The 16,977-nt window shown below is 41.5% G+C and overlaps 1 protein-coding gene across 6 annotated transcripts in view; it reads left to right on the top strand.

Annotated features, from left to right (window-relative positions):
- Window positions 1-62: 62 nt before the first annotated feature.
- ITSN1 (intersectin 1) overlaps window positions 63-16,977 on the top strand; it is a 117,125-nt gene continuing 100,210 nt past the window's right edge. For 3 of the 6 annotated variants that reach the window (XM_042809960.1, XM_042809963.1, XM_042809965.1), the window contains exon 1: window positions 63-159. The gene's annotated coding sequence lies outside the window, so the exon portion shown is untranslated. Of the gene's footprint in view, window positions 160-5,243; window positions 5,321-12,563; window positions 12,612-16,977 lie in introns of those variants that run through there. The other 3 variants (XM_042809966.1, XM_042809962.1, XM_042809961.1) reach the window with 3 other exon arrangements.

Genomic DNA, 16,977 nt, shown 5'->3' on the forward strand with positions numbered 1-16,977 from the left:
GGGCTCCTCCTCTCGCCGCCCGCCAGACGGCGGCTGAGGAGGCAGCGGGAGGGGATGGTGCGCCTGGCGGAGGCGGTGGCGGGCGCCGCTCCGGCTCCTCCATCCCCCCCGCCGTCGCCATGGGTGTGAGCGGGGCCCGGCGGCCCGCGCAGATATGAGGTACGGGTTGAGGGGGTACCGCCTCGCTTCGGGCCGACGGCCGCCGGCGCTCGCACCCTCCCTCGCGGTGGGGACAGCGGCGCCCCCGGCCCCGCAAAGCCTCCGCCCGCTGCGGCCGGGCTGACACGCGCCTTGCTGCCCTCTCCGTCCTCCGTGCCCCCAGCGCGGTGCGTGGAGCCCCCCGAGCGGCCGCTGCCCGCCGGCCTCGGGCTGGCCTCTCTTTATCTCTCTCTTTTCTTTTCTTTCTTTTTTTTTAAATTTTTTAATTTTTTAATTTTTTTATTTTATATTTGTTCTTCCTATTGCGGCCGTGCCTGGGCGGGGGGAAGCGGAGCGATGCGGTGCCGGTTGGCGTGCGCGGTTCAGTCACACGGCAGCCATCGCGCCTCGGAGGGTGGGGGGGGGGGGAAGACCAGGGGCAGCGTTCCTCTGCGCGCACGGAGTTGGGCTCGGCGAAGGCACGGCACCGAGGGAGCGCGGGACCGCGGGAGGAGGACGGTGCTGCGCCGTCGGGGTTCGGTCTGTCGGTTTCTCGTTGGGTGTCGGTAACTTTCCGGACAGGTTTTCCTTTTTGTTCTGAATTGACCGCTCCGTTATTTTGGGAAGGAACGATGGTTTGGGTCATAGAAAGCGGTGTTGTGAACTCTGGGAGTCGCAGGGAATCTCATCTGTGGATGTAAGAGAGTAATGTTGAATGAATACTTTTTCCTTTTAAAATAAATGGCATCCCATACGTGATGGTGTGGTACTTCTTAGGGTAGGAAACAGCCTGTTTTCCCTTGCCCTTTTTTCCCCTATCGGATATCAGGAAAAGGTTCTTCACCGAAGGTGAAGGGCAGTGGGCACAGCCCCACGTGCAGGAGTTCGAGGAACGTTTGGACAATGCTTTCAGACATAGGGTTTGATTTTAGGTGGTGCTGTGTGGAGTCTGGAGTTTGATTCAGTGGTCTTTATGGATCCCTTCCAAATCAGGACATTCTGACCCTGCACTATAGCTGTGAGATATGCTGCTTGTTCATATCTAGTATGGCAATATATGCTTAAAGTGATAGTTAAGTATTTTAACAAAAAACATATTTAATGGAAACCTCCACATATGTGTATTTTCTCCTCAGTCAAATAAACAGACTCTCGGTGTCCATGTTGATGACTCTGGAGAGTGTTGGGCTGTGCAGTGTTATTGCACGCTCAGTCCTAATCTTTTCTTCTTCCTTTTGTTTCTAGTCACCTGTAACCTCCCTCAATGCATACAACTGGATGGCATTTTTATATAGTGTAGTTCCTAACGCAGCAGTTTTGATTGCTGAGTTCTTTCCATTGTGAAATGAGCACACTGCTTCTCCCAAGCCCCCATTAGGAGGGTATGGTATTGAAGGAGGAGCCTTATATCAGCTATATTCAGGCTCCCAGCTGCAGCAGCCAGGAGTTGTACTTGCCTGTGGTGGGGGTTAGATGTGCTGGTTGCCTATTGGTAAGGAGAACAGTTGCCTTCTTTTCATTAACTTTACATTTAGGCGAGGCGGTCATCCACATTTAGGCAATCAGCTTGGACCATTTTAGCTCGCGTGATTAGCACTTGTATGCCCTCACTGGTTTTGGCAGCCTTACAGGGGTCATGTTTCGTACAGATGAACTGTTTCTGAACAGTTTCTCCAGTGTGTTAGGCTCAGACTTCATTTGAGCCAAACGGGTTGCTCTTTGCACTTGCTTCTCAAACCACTTAATCCTTTCAGTCCTGGTACTCCCACTGTAATATCTGGAACTGGAGACAGTAAGATAAGTTGGTTTTCAGAGGAGTTGTATTGTTTTTCTTTAATTTTCCTTTATGTCGCTGTTCAGTGGAATGACAACTAAGATACAGTTAAGTGCCTATTCTGTCCATTGCTGCTGTAGTTAGCTGGTGGGAAATCTGCGTACTCTTTTGTTAATACCTCTAATCATGCAATTAGGTTAGATTTGGATTCAGGAAAGAATGCGAATCTAGCAAGTAGATCATTGTGAATGATGATGCCAAATAGCCTTTTCTGATCTACCTTTGTGCTGTAACCATAGATTGTGATTTTAGTTTTTGGTAGGATAACACCAGGGTAAATAAGAATTTCTGTTTGTAGTATGGGATGAGAAACAAAGAATTGAAATGAAAGTGTCAGCAATGGTTTGAGGAGAGGGAAAAAAATGATAATTGAGAGTTACCAGCCTTGAACACGTGCTTATGTTGCTTGTAGTAATAGGCGCAGTAGAATAAATCTTAAGCGGGAAGATGTGTTTGTAGTACGCATTTCAGGTAGACATGTCTCAGAAATTAATCTGCATGGAACCAAAGAGATGAGAGTTTTTTTGCCATTAAAATAAAGCCAGCATAGCTTCTACCCAAGTAGTCTGCTAGGAACATTGAACGCTTGTTGCTATTGTATTTAATGCAGCTGCTGAACTTGAAATGGCCCCTACTCCCAGAGTTGGTTTTGTTTTTACTTGCATAGCATGAAATTGGCTGGTAGAGGAGACAATTAGAACTTTGGTCTAGTCTGAGGTCTAATGATACACTATTTGTATGCATAAAACTTTCCTGTGAGGTGCCAAAATTTCAGTATGGTACGTGCCAAAAGTAGTTGCCCTGCATTAAAGAGCACTCTTTCTGAAATTAAAGAATAGTATACCAGATTCCACTGATTATTTCTGAATGTTATTGTTGCTGTAGGTATGTTGTGACATATTGCAACTGGCAATTAGAATTCCTGACTGTTTCCTGATCCTTCACACAAAAACAAAAATGGCTGTTTACAAGGGTGGATAGTGATAGGACAAGGGGGAATGGTCTTAAACTGAGACAGGGGAGGTTTAGGTTAGATGTTAAGAGGAAGGGTTAAACTGGATGATCATTGTGGTCCTTTTCAACCCAGGCCATTCTGTGATTCTATGGAAAAAAGGTAAGGTGCGTGTGGATGCAGAGCTGATCCCCCTGTCTACAGTCAGTTTGTCTGGAATGCTACAAGTGTGTGCAGGAGGTAGAGGTGGTTGCGTTCTTGGCAGAGCAGGCACCATTTGTGTAGGAGAGATTAGTTTCTGATCTCAAAGGCCTTTTTGTAATTGAAACTGGAGTTTGTCAATGTATTTTGGAGTATCAGTACGACTTTTTGACCAGTATAGAATGTGACCACCCATAAAAATACTTGTGTTTGGGGAGGAGTGAACAGAGAGATCCTGCCAGTTCACCTGAAAAAGAAGAATTTATTCTATTCTTCCTTTCATTTCTGTTGCCAAAGATGTGTTCTGATGCAGAAAAGTTAGATGAAATGGTAATACTCAGTTTATTTTTTTTCTTATGAAATATACTAAACTTGCATGCGTTGGATTTTGGAGTTTCCTTTTTCAAGTGTTGTTTATAAGATAAATGCTAGCGTCGTTTCAGAGGTCACCTTCCTTTTTTTCTCTAAGGCTAACTTGTTGTAACAGTTGTGCATCTGTAAAAAGTGCTTGGACTTTCAAAACAATAGTACTATTAATTGCCTAAAACCTAAATCCCTACAGCACATTTCTCTTTCACAATACTTCTCAATCTCCCCCCCATCGTTGTGGTTGTGTGTGCCCACAGGATATGTGCAGTGACCACAGTTTTGGCAGTTGAAGTCTAGATACTATAGATTTTCTGGAATAAGTCTTATGGGTTGTGGCTATCCTTGAAAATCATTGGCTTCATGATACAGTTTAGGCTAGATTTTAGGGGGAAGTTTTTGACTCGGAGAGTGGTGAGGCACTGGCACAGGTTGCCCAAGGAGGTTGTGGATGCCCCATCCCTGGAGGCATTCAAGGCCAGGCTGGATGTGGCTCTGGGCAGCCTGGTCTACTGGTTGCACGTAGCAGGGGGTTGAAACTATGATCATTGTGGTCCTTTTCAATCCAGGCCATTCTATATTCCCTCACATTTCTCAGTATTAATAGTGTGGATGAAGCAGGCCCTAGAAATGCTATGAAAATAATGTCACTGAAGGTCTGTTGGCTCAAGAGTCCAGGTTTTCTTTTGTATTTTGATGGGATCCAATCTGCATTGAAAGGATGTAGACTTACAGATCACTGATTTGCTGTAAACAATTGGACAGGAGTTTTCTTTGCGTTGTTTGTATTGTAAGATACAGTTTAACTTGCTTTGTATAAATGTTCAATTCATAGATATGTTATTAGTACACTTTAAAAATCATGTTTTCTTTTGCCTTACCAGTTGAACTGTGAAGGAGAAATCCAGTAGTGATTACCAGCAGGCTAATTCAGTCATGTGTCTCTACAAAACAGGAGAGTCTTGGGTGCCCATTGAGCTAAACAAGTTTTGTACGAGGTCAGCTGCACGTGTAACTTCAAAAGATCAGATTGAATTTATGCAGAGTCATTCAGATGCTTGACAGGCCGAGAGAGAGCTGGGGCTGTTCAGCCTGGAGAACACGAAGCTCTGAGGTGACCTGATAGCAGCCTTTCAGTGTTTAATGCAGAAAAGAAGGGGACAGAGTCTTTAGCAGGGTGTGTGGTGATAGAACAAGAGGAGATGGCTTCAAGCTTAAAGAGGGGAGGTTTAGGCTGTATATAAGGAAGAAATCTTTTTCAGTGAGGATGATGAGGGACTGGAACAGGTTGCTCAGAGATGTGATTGATGCCCCATCTCTGGAGACTTTCAGGATGAGGCTGGATCATGCCCTGGGCAACCTGATGTAGCTGTGGTGTCCCTGTTCACTGTAGGGAATTAGACTAAATGGCCTTCAGATGTCCCTTCCAACCCTAAGGGTTCTATGATTCTTATCAAAGATGGCAGTTTTCATGTTATGTTACACCTTGTGTTTTGGATACGTAGTGCTCGTGGATTATGTTTTCATGCATACGAGGGATCTGAAAACTCTAAAGGTTCAATGTAGCAAAGTTTGTGTTTTCCTGTTATCCTTTCTTTACTAAAAAGAAAAAAAAATTGTCAAAACTGTCCATGAAACATGTATTTTTACTTAATTGTAGCTTTATATTTGAAATTCACAAGCACAAGACAATATGGGTTGGCCTGTAAATCTGGTTGTAAGAGGCAACATTTAACATATTTTTTAAACAGGTCATGGTGGGGTCTGTCAAAGTTTCAGTGTTGGCTTTTCTGGCAGTCCTGCAATGAAAGAAGATAAAGGCTGAACAGGTCAGTTCAATTGCCTTGTTCCAGTTATATTACACTGTTTAGACATCAGCTTCACATTGTTAATCCCTGATCCTGCAAGCTGTTCAGTGTGAACACGTGCTTGTAGCCATGCAGAGCTGAGAGCTGACAAGAATGTCACCAAATATAGATGCACCTGTGAAGAGTTCCTCACAGACACATGGCTTTCAGCTATGTGCAGGTTCTGTGGGGATTCCACAGTTAATGGAGAGTTAGACAGAACCTCAGTTACCTGGTTTTGCTTTGTAGGAGAGGTTTAAGTAAGGTCAGCTGGAGGAATTGCCCCGTTTTAGGACTCTGTCATGCTGTTCTGCAGGACAGTGGGCTCTTAAAATTGCTTCTACTACATTCCTGAATTTCTTTTAACTTCAGTTTATCCTTTTAATACAGTTATATCTTTGCAGCTTTCAAGATTTGCTGGACTTCCAGGAGCATTCTTGCACTTGGAAAAATTAAATGGGAGTTTAAATGATGCTGTAATTCTGTATGAAGGTTTGCAAAGAGCAAATTCTGGAAAACACTGCTGTCTAAATTGTAATTATTTTCCTCAAATGGTTTGTGTAGATAAAAGAGGTGATTGTATGTTGTAATGAGTTCTTTGTCAACTGAAGAGAATAAACAGTATCATTTAGGTAGAAAAGAGCTCATTTGAAATCCAGTGTAGTGTTCACTGTAGTGGTGTGAGGTTGCAATAAAATGGTATTGCTTCAGGGCAATCTGTACGATGATACGGGCAGGGGAAGATGACAAATGTCATTTCCTTGTTTGTGTTTGGTGTAATGCTGGCACTAAGGATGAGCTTTGATTGCCTGTGGTGAGAAGTCGGCTGCTTTGGTGCTGTTGGCAGTCCTCAGTGTCAACTCATGGCTGAAATCCCTCAGTGCAGTGGTGGTGTAGTACAAAGAGGGTGATCTTGAACTTTGAAAGGAGAGCTCTTTAGTCAGTGTGAAAACAAAGTTGTGGACTCCTATCACTGTTATGCTTTTATAATCTTTAAGTCAGTCTTGCTCATAACAAGTGTCCTGGCTCAGGCTATGTTTCATTATGCTCTTACTGGAATAATCTGAATGGCATTAAGGCTTGTGCAACATTTTCTCTTTAACCATTCCATGCTTTTTAGATTGATTAGTCACCCTTTTTTACACGATCAAAATAGATGGATGGACTGTGCACACTAACTGGAATCCACTCTTGTGAAACAAAAATATGAAATCCTCTGGACTCAGTGCTGAATTTAAGGTATCAAATGTGGAAATGAACCGATTCCGTAAGAAAGACCCAATAATGTTTGGTGGTACTGTTTAAACTCAGTGCTTAAATGTGATGGGATGGCATGCAACTTGCATTGTCTGTAGATGATGCAAGTCAGTTTTGCTGTGGAAGACTTTGGAAATAGAAGGGGAAAAGAAATATCCTCTTGAGGATGTGGACAAATGCTATTGCATAGCTTCTTAAACACTTGATGATGGGTATTAACTAGTTGGGTGAATTTAATTCAAAGAGTTTAATCTGCTTCTATTTTAGAGTTTGTAAGCAATAATGTGATTACTTAAAGAGGAAGTCTGGGTTGTTACTAACTTAAGCAATCTTCTAAATTGAAACAACCACCTCTCCTTCACTCCAAAGAAACAGAGAAAAAGAAAAAATGACCCATCCACTCTTTTGGAACTTACCTGATGTATCCTGTGAATTTTACATAGAACTTGATTCTTTGGTACCCCTTCCAGTTCTTGTTCTAAGAAATCTAGCAGTTTTATTCCCATCTCTTTGTTCTACTTGAGATTTGGATTATGCTGTGAGGAAGATCTTGGTGAAGACTATGGGCTAATGAGCGATAGGTTTTAAACTCCGTTCATTAATAAAGCTAAATTTATGCTGGAATCCCGGAGTCCTGAGCCAGCTGGTGGTGTTTGATGTGTGTGAATAAAGAGGAAAAGAAGTAATATTGGGGTTAGTAAAAGCAGCACAATATTCTTGTGTGCGTGCATCTGGCTAAGTGTCAGGTCGTCTTAATGCTCCCAGAGCAGAGCTAAATGTGCTGTGGGAGAAAAATGGGACAGATTGAAAATATTTGATGAAATCTTTCTTTACAGCAACAAGGAGGAAACTTGCCATCAGCTGGTTCACGTGAACATCACCTGATCTTACAGCATCTTAGTTTGAATGCAGCCTTTATACAACAAGGGCTACTTTAGATGTGATGTAGCATCTCCGGGTCCTTAGACACTTATTTGTTTCTGTTGTTTCTTCTTACTGTTTCTGCTGAAAGTAAGAAAAGAATGTTTCAATATTGGAACTCCAAATTTCATGGGCGGGTGGTTGAGTCTGGGCTAGTTCTACTCTGCTACTTTGTCTCAATGCAGCCTTCTGAATTCCTGCTGAGGAAGGAGAGCTGTAAGGCTAAGAAAAGCAGGTGTATGGAGGATTTTTTATTTTATTTTTATTTATTTTCCTTACTGGTCTCATCACTAGCTAGGAGACAAGGCTAAGAGAAATGGAACTTTGACCTTTTGGTGTTTTTGGCTCTTGCTAGTTGCTGGCTTGAGGAATTTGAACGTGTTCCAGGGATGACATGCTAGCTGAAATTTCAGCAGGCTGAAAGACTGTAGTCTTTTCAGCTTGTAGTTGTTTCTGGGTGCTTGGTAGGCTTCATTGATAGCTGAATAATAAACCCTCTGCCTATTGTGTTTTTTTTTTTTTTTTTTCCAGAGAGTTTCAAGTACTTCGGTGTAATAGAGAGGATTCTTCCCCCTTCCTAATTGGAAGTGGTTCTGATAGATTATAATGTTTCTGTGATCAAAAATAGCATGAAGCTTCAGAAATCACTTTGCTTTCTTTCTCCTTGCTGTACGTGCTTTGAGCAGAAAAGAGCTATACCACAGAACCAAGGAAGATGGGGATCTCTGCTGAAGTTGCTTAATTCCTAGAGTTCCTTGAATTTGCTAAGGCAGCATCAAGTTCCTGCATTTCCTGGATTACCTTGATCCAATTCTTAAGTAGACCATCAGGGATTTGTTAGGAAAGGCAGAGTGCAGGCTGAATGGGACAGGGAAGCTGCTACATTAAAATATCTTTCATGAATATATACACGAAATATCTTCATGCTGAATCTCTTAGATGCCCATTTTCAACATCAAAATGTGGTGTTCTGCTTGAGAAGTGACAGAAATTTAATTCCCTTATTTAAAAAATAAAAGTAAAAACACCCCCCCAACCAAAATTCAGACATGTGTCAGCATCATGAATACAGAATGCTGATACAGCACAACTTTGTATGCAGAAACGAAACTTAGGAAAGCTGTATACCAAAAGCCTTGTGAAATTTCTTTTTATGTGGAGGCTTATTATTGTGCTTTGTTATCCTTTCCCAGATTCAGGAAGGGGGGGATGGGAATGGGGAAAGGCTACAAATAGTGCTGTGTACAGGTTTCCAAGCTCCGTATGGTTATAGTCTTTAAAATGTAAGCAAGAGCAGTTTCTGGTTCTGTGCTGGGCCATGTAAAAGAAGAAGCACTTGGCTTTTGGGATGATGCACAGGGATCTCTCTGAAGTAGAGGTACACAAGGTACGTAGTTGAGCTGTGCTCTGCAGCTGGGGAAAAGAGATGAAGCGCTTAGTTAACAAGACTACACTGCGAGAAACCTAGATGAAGAGGAAAAATAGGACTCTGTTTTAACTATGATGTTTTAAGCATCTGCCTGTTGAGTTCAGCTCCTATCCTTGTGTAGATAATGGAAAAGGTGAACACAATTAACAGGTTGCCCAAGGAGGCTGTGGATGCCCCATCCCTGGAGGCATTCAAGGCAGCCTGGTCTGGTGGCTGGCAACCCTGCACATAGCAGGGCAGTTGAAACTGGATGATCATTGTGGTCCTTTTCAACCCAGGCCATTTTGTGATTCTGTGAATGGTTGCATCTGAAAACGGACTACTGAAATAGTGCTTTCTCTGAAAGACTGTAGAACCCAAGTGATGTTCATGTGTAACTGCCGCTGGGGACCTGATGTGTTCATGTGGCTGTGTGTATCTTTATATTTCCAGAAGATTCTTGAATAGACTCTTACAGGGGCATGAATGGATCTGTAAAGTTGGCCTGCTGGTGATGGGAGTAACCAGTACAGAAAAAAAGATCTCACAGAATTGCTAATCTGAAGAAGAGGCCTATAGAGTGACGTCTGTCCCTCTAGTAATGGCAATTTGCCTACCTACAGTTTGTATATTTACCTATTCCTGAATGTCTGAATTGGTTTATATTCCCCCAGTTTTGTAATGACCTCAGATTTACACTGGATCTTGATTCACGGCAATGAACATGCTTTCCTGCTCCCACTAGGAATGGACTAAATTTGTTGGGAAAGTATTTGGCAGTTCTATTCAGTTCATTCTCTTTGAAAAATATTTCAGCAGCTGGTTGCTATAGAATCACTATATCTCTTCCAGATTTTAATGTTTAGTGGGTTGGATACAGTGGGGAGATTATTGGCAAGGTAACTGAAAAAATGCGGTAAGTTCTTTCTCTCTCAGGGAGATGCTGGCTTAGTGCCTTTTTGTGGAACTTCTTTATTTCTGTTTTTCAATGGCTTGCATGAGCAGCACCTCTGGTGGATGCTGTGACCTTTGGCACTGTGTATCTGGTTACTCATATTTTTGGCCAGGCTGCAGCATTTTTGTGTTATGGCTCGTTTTCCTTCTTGGGTCTTTGTGTGTCTGTTCAGCTGATATGCCAATCTAGAGATAAGTATCTCACAAATGAAGTTGAACTCAGTTTCAATTATGGGTCTGCAATATTTCACTTTGGACTGAGACCAGTAAGAAAATTAGGTGTGCCTTGCAACTGTTACAGATCACTTGGAGTATCTGCAGTCACCCAATCTTTGTATGATCTTTGTATGAACCTCAAATTGCTGTTTTCTAAAGCTGACCAATTCTTACTTCACGAAAAGAATCTTTTCCACGATTCAATTAAATTGGGATGTGCAGTCTTCTAGAAAAGAGAAATATTGAAGATTTGATCTGTAATCAAAGTTTTTTCACTTTTTAGGAAAAAAAAAAATCAACCTGAAGTGTAGGCAATTGCCAAGTTTGTCCATGTGTGTTATCTTGTGACTGGTGTAAGCTATGTGTGTTGTTGTAATGCCTGTTTGGTATTCAGGCAGGTATATCTTGTTATGTCCTAATATTCTAGGTAGTTTAAAAGCCAGCTGATAGCTTTCTTAATAGTCAGTAATGAAATGAATTTTCCAGAAAATGGTAGCCCATGAAAACTATGCAAGCTTCAAAATAGGCTGAAATAAGAGAATAGATAAGTAGAACAGAAAACCCGCTGATTTCTGTGTGGTCCGATGTTTCCCACCGCATGTCTCTCCTGTCTGTAGTTGTGATGTGCCGCTTGAGAAAGTTTGTCTCTTTCTTCCTTTGCTCTTGTTAGGCAGTAGGTTTCTTGCTAATGTTTTTCAGCAATTAAATAAAATACATTTTCTTGAGGTATTGCATCTTCTTGATAATGCCCTATGCTTTCACTATTACTCAACTTGGTTGTTCCTCTTGGTACTTTCAGTTCTCTGAGGACTTCAACACTGCATGGTTTGACAGTGTGCTGGCTGCAGGCAATCTCATTTCTTGAGGGCTCTACGAAGGCCTTATTTTGGGCTGCTAAGCCATCAGGAGCTATTCAAAAGGCTAAAGGAATGACAGCAGGGTGGGAAAATGCTGGGTTTTTTTGTTTTGTTTTGTTTTGTTTTTCTGCTGGGCCTACTACAAAGTTCTTTCTCTGTTGTTTGTATCTTGAAGGTGCTGGTTTTTGTTGTTGGAATGCTCCTCAAGCAGTCCAGTTCTCAGCTGTGCAACTGATGATTATAAATAGAATCATAGAATTGCTCCGTTTGGGAAAGACCTTAAAGGTCAAAAAGTCCAACCACGACCTAACCATATTACCCTAACTCTAACAAGCCTCTGCTAAATCATGTCCCTGAGCACCACATCCAGTGTAGATAGAGACATGTATATGGCAGATATTTGTGTTTTTCTCTGTTCTTGTCATGTTTTTAGCGTTTAAGAGAAGAAAGTCAGAGTGGCGGTCAAATAATTAGTGAGATTTTTCAGCAGGTTTTTAAAGTAAGAACGTGAATTCTTGCTATGTATGTGAACTCCTGTAGCTCAGGACAGTTGGCTTGGAAGTTGTTAACTGGAGGATTAAAAAGAAAAAACAGGAGTATAAATGGTCTATTCAGTCTAGAATGTCAGTGCATCTCTTGGCAATGCTTGCTGAGAGGCTTTGAGGATTACTTGCTGCTGCTTTTTTCTTCCTAGAGCACATGAACTGGCACTTCTTCCTGGAATTTTTTCTTGCATAATTTGGTGTTTCCTGCTTAAAAGTTGTGCTAAAACAGCTGTGCATTTCAAGGAGTATTTTGAGTACTTGGGTTCTGATTCTGTCAGCAACTGTATTTAAGCAGATAAGAGCTGAAGCATGTTGTTGCTATTTTATTTCTGGGGGTACTTCATTGCTTATTTATGTGAGAAGGTAAAGTTGATTTGTTAGAGATTTATGTGATTGCTTCTTTGGAAACCTGTGTGTCTTGGTGCCTCAAAAGTGACGGAAAATAGCACTGGAGCTTTTGGAAAGTTAATTACCACTGGGTTTCTAGAGAAAATTAATTTAACAATCTTATTCTTGCTCTGTCCCACACTTCTCATAATTTTCTGCTTAATGGGACCTGTTACATCTGTTCACAACTTGGGAATGGAATGTGTCTAATAGAAAATGCTGTACTATCCTATTTGCTGTATTTAGTGTCTCCTCTGGTTAAATAGCACTCAAGTTGTTGATGAGGCATGTGTTCATTGTTCTGATGTCAACTTCATTTTGATGTTAAATGTCTTTAGCCTAACAGATGGTTAAGAGGAAAATCTTACTTGCTGTTTTAGAAGGTAACTTATCTGAATGATTGGAGAAGGCATAGAAGCTTCAGTATAAACTCAGATCTCATATTCGTGTCCTAACTCAGAAGGTAAATAATCAGAAATGTATTTTTAGAGTCCAAATGTATTTTTAACATCTTGTTGCTTGCCAGCATTTAGACTATGCTGTGCTGTACAGAAGCTAGCCAGTGTGTGTTAAAAAGCTGGTGCTGAATGTACTGTCTCTGTAATGCTAGCCTCTGCTTTTTCAAGCTTCCTTCACAGCTGTCCACAAACCTTTTTGTATGATGTCTCTGCTGCAGAGCGTGGCCTTCATGGTATCTTCTGCTGGAGTCATAAGACCTGGTTTTCAAGGTACACTTGTCCTTGTTTTTAACATACCAAATTAAGAAATTTAGTCCTGTTCAGAGTGAGATCACTTTAAAAGCTGCAGTAGGTTCCTGCTGAAGTCATTTGAATGAATGGTGATGGTAATCATTTGGCTGTTAGGTTTTTATCTGCTACTGCAAGTATGAGCTGTAAGTCTGCATACATAGATTCCTCCTGTACCATAAATAGTAGAAACTTTTTGTATCTATTATTCTCACATGAAGGTATGTTAAGATTTGTGGCTGCTAGAATAAATAAATGTAGTTGGTAATCTTAAATCACAGATTTCTAATGCATCTTCCTGTGTGTGTGTGTGTGTGTGTGTGTGTGTGTGTGCCTGATTAATGACCTGCATATGCAATCCTGGTAGCCAAATGAGGTGGGCTCTTACTATAAAATAAAATGAGGTTCCCCTTTTTCCAAGCATTTGTTATACCTAGCAATATTATTTGATTACTGTACTAATACTAAGTGCCTGATTAAGTAACCAAGAAGTGGAGAATGTTGAAAAAGTAACATTGCTTACTCAATCTGTTTATTGGAAGAAATTTTATCAGAGTATTGTTTTCTGTTTGTGAGAAGTGATGAGTGAATTAGATGTGACAGATGTCTGCCATGGATACAGCGCTCACTGTGCTGGAAACAGAGTGACTTATGCAAACTACTTAGATTAGTTTAGTAGATTACAGTCAACTGAACAACGAGAAAAAATGGAATACTTCCATTGGAGCGGAGTATGTATAGCAATCCTGTTACACACAGTTCAATGTTTTCAATCTCATTACAAATATATACACGTGTTTTTTTTTCTGTTTATTTCAGAATCTTTCTGAGCTTTAGTTTCATATTCTATGCTGAAATTGTTATCAGATTAGAAATGAAGAGCTGTCTTGAGGTCTAAGGACTAGGCATATTTTTCTGGTTTTAGAGACATACCTGTATATTTGTCGTTCCCAGTGTATATCTTCTATCCAGTTTGAAACCAATAAGGAAACTAGTTGTTTTTCCAATTCAGCAACTGTGTCCCTTTTTCAAGGCTTACATTGTGAGAGAAGGTGGAAAAAAGAAGAGGTCTGACAGGCCTGTTGACTACTTGAATTTTTTTGTCGGTGGTGTTACTTTCTGATCTGTAGGCAAACTAGATCCTGAAAAAAAGTGCTATCTTCAAATCACTATATTGTCATCACTGGGCAATAAGATCATCTTCTGAGTATATTTGAATGATTTCAGAAATATAAAACTTGGGGAAGTTAATCCTTTTAAGAATAGAATAAGATGTACAATAAGAGGTCTAGGAGTTTGTTGTAGGAATGGAGGTAATTATGTTTTAACTTCAAGCCGGGTGAGCCATGAAGTCTTCTGTACCATCGTACCCTTCCTGCTTTTATAGAATCATGGAATCACCAGGTTGGAAAGGACCTACAAGATTATCTGGTCCAACCATCCTCCCATTACCCTTGCTACCAACCATCCTCCCATTACCACTGCTACCACAAGCTCTAAACCACATCTCGTAGCTCCTCATCCAGATGCCTCTTGAACACTGCCAGGGACGGCAACTCCACCACCTCCCTGGGCAGCCATTCCAGTGCCCGACCACTCTGAGAGAAAAAGCTTTTCATTATGTCTAATCTAAACCTCTTCTGGCACAACTTGTGGCCATTTGAGGCCACAAGTCAGGCCGTTATCAGGCTTCTTGTTATTGTTTGTTGACCTTCCGTTTCCTACTCCTCATATGATTGTCTAATCTTACATTTTTCTGTATTTTGCTGAGGGGACAAGTGTGAGGACACACAGAGTTCAGGTTGTCTGTTTGAAGTATTTCCATCAGGCAGTTTCCGTGAATAAGGATTATGCTATAATGTGTGAGCAGGATTGTACTTATGTGTGTACTTGGACACTGATGAATAGCTAGCATTCGTAAAACTTGCAAGTTTGGTGGTTTTCAAGGAGATATTAAAACATTGCAGTCCAGCGAAATTGCTCTTTTTAGAACTATTAACCATGTGTGCTTCCCCAGTCATTTACAGAAAGACTATAACAAAGTAGCCTGCTTTCCAGATTGAGCCTGAGAAATGCCTGGTGTATGATTGTCTCCCTGTAACACCTGTATTATCAAGAGGAGCCATTTTGTCATCTATAAATGCTTGCATCCTGAAAATATTCTGGTTACTTCTTGAACAGACTTGAAATAATTCCTGTCTCTTGACAGAAATGCAGTGTTTGTAGCCTGGAACTTCATGGTCCCATGTTTGAGTGATCCCAATCAGCTGATCAGTAGCTAGAAAGTGCTGATTTGGGATAGTGATTGCGACATTCAGCTTCTTTTTGCAGAATCTGAGCTCTCTCAGTAAAATTCTCTCTTCCAGTAAAATTCTTACTTCCACTTGTAAGATTTCTATTTGCAGTGGGGAAAACCTTAACTTCACAGTGCGTGTGGTTTGAAGCAATCTGTTACATAAATACTTGCACTTCTGCTTTAGTGAAATATATGCAAAGTTTTCTTTTTTCTCTTCAGTTTCTGTAATTTCACTGCTGCCTTTAAGCTCCTTATTACTACCATTAATCTATCTAGCAAGCTGGTTTCTTTGCTTGCATCTAAATTCATGAAGAATCTTTTATCCCAAGGAGGCCTCAGACTTCACCTGTTGTGCTTAAGATGCTTTTGATGGAAATGTTAGGATGTGTATTTGCTTCAATTGGGTTGGTTATAGAAGTATTTCACTTTCTGTTAAGCCAGTAAATGTTGATCCTACTCTTGGAGAGGGAGTTCCAAGTTTTATCACAAGTAAAGTGGTAACTAAATGTTCTGTTCTGTAAAAGGAATGAAGCTTCAGTAGCTTGCTTGTAATATGTCAGCTGCTTTAGACTCAAGTATGTTCTCTCTGTTCACAAGGGACTATATTGTATTGTTTCATAGCTATAGCTTTCCAAATGCGCTTCTGAAGGTGGCTGCTTCTAGGTCATTTTCAATTTGAGTCTGAGAAGTGTCACTGAATTCATAGAATCACAAGATTGGAAAGGGCCTACAAAATCATCTGGTCCAACCATCCTCCCATTACCACTGCTACCACAAGCTCTAAACCACATCTCATAGCTCCTCATCCAGACGCCTCTTGAACACTGCCAGGGACGGTGACTCCACCACCTCCCTGGGCAGCCATTCCAGTGCCTGACCACTCTCTGAGAGAAAAAGTTCTTCCTTATGTCTAATCTAAACCTCCTCTGGTACGACTTGTGGCCATTTCCTCAGGTCCTGTTTGTTGCCTGGGAGAAGAGGCCAAACCCCTCCTCATCACAGCCTCCCTTCAGGAAGTTGTTGAGTGCAGTAAGGCCCTCTGAGCCTCCTCTTCTCCAGACTAAGCAATCCCAGCTTCCTCAGCTGCTCCTTATTAGAGGATGTTGTACATGTGGGTTTTTGACTTGAAGTAGGGAAGCGACAATGTTCTCTTCTTTAATCCTTCTTTAAACACAAATTGTTACCTCTTACTTGACTCAAATGTAGCATTGATGACTTTTTATGTTTGCTACTGTTTACAGAGCACTTTGGTCCAGTTTCTTGTAGGTCCTTTCCAACCTTGTGATTCTATGATTCTAGGTTGCCATGTTGTGATGAGTTGGCCTTGGCTGGTTGCTAGAGTCACATCCAGCTGCTCTCTCACTTCCCCTCCTCTGCTGGAAAGGGAGAGAAAATGGGATGAAAAAGCTCTTGAAATAAAGACAGGGAGATCGCTTGTTTGTTTGCCTTGGCAGTTACTGGTTTGACTGAAGGGAAATGATCATCAATTCAAATAGACTTAGGCAGTGAGAACAAAGGCAAATGAAAACACCTTCTCCCCACTTATTTCCTCCTCTGCATTGCCTCCTCTGCAGTAGAGTCTGTGGTAGCTCCCTCACAGCTCTTCTTTGCTGCTGCTTCTCCCTGATACTTTGTCCTTGCTCTGGCATGGCCTTTCCATGAGTCTTTCATGGTGTATCCACCTGCTCTGGAGTGATGTCCTCTATGGGCTGCATGGATCTTGTTCTTCTGTGGACTGTTCATGGGCTGCAGGGAAATACCTATTCCATCATGGTTTCCACAAGCTGCAGGGGACTCTCTGCTCAGCACCTGGAGCACCACCTCCTCCCTTTTTGACTGTGGTGCTCACAGACAGCTTCTTATGCTTTTTCCTTTACTTTCTCCCCTCCACTACGTAACTATAGTACAGCAAAAGCTATCTGCTCTAGTAAGGCAAGGCTAGTCAAGAACAGTTACAGTCAACCTGTGACTGAACGGCAGGATCAAGTGTGATCAAAAGAAAAGGTAACAGCAATACTTGTCTAAAGGACGTAATGCATGTCTGCTTTTGAA

This window comes from Centrocercus urophasianus, unplaced genomic scaffold, assembly GCF_019232065.1.
Source record: "Centrocercus urophasianus isolate 14NV4802_14NV808 unplaced genomic scaffold, USGS_Curo_1.0 seq_12, whole genome shotgun sequence".
Lineage (NCBI taxonomy): Eukaryota > Metazoa > Chordata > Aves > Galliformes > Phasianidae > Centrocercus > Centrocercus urophasianus.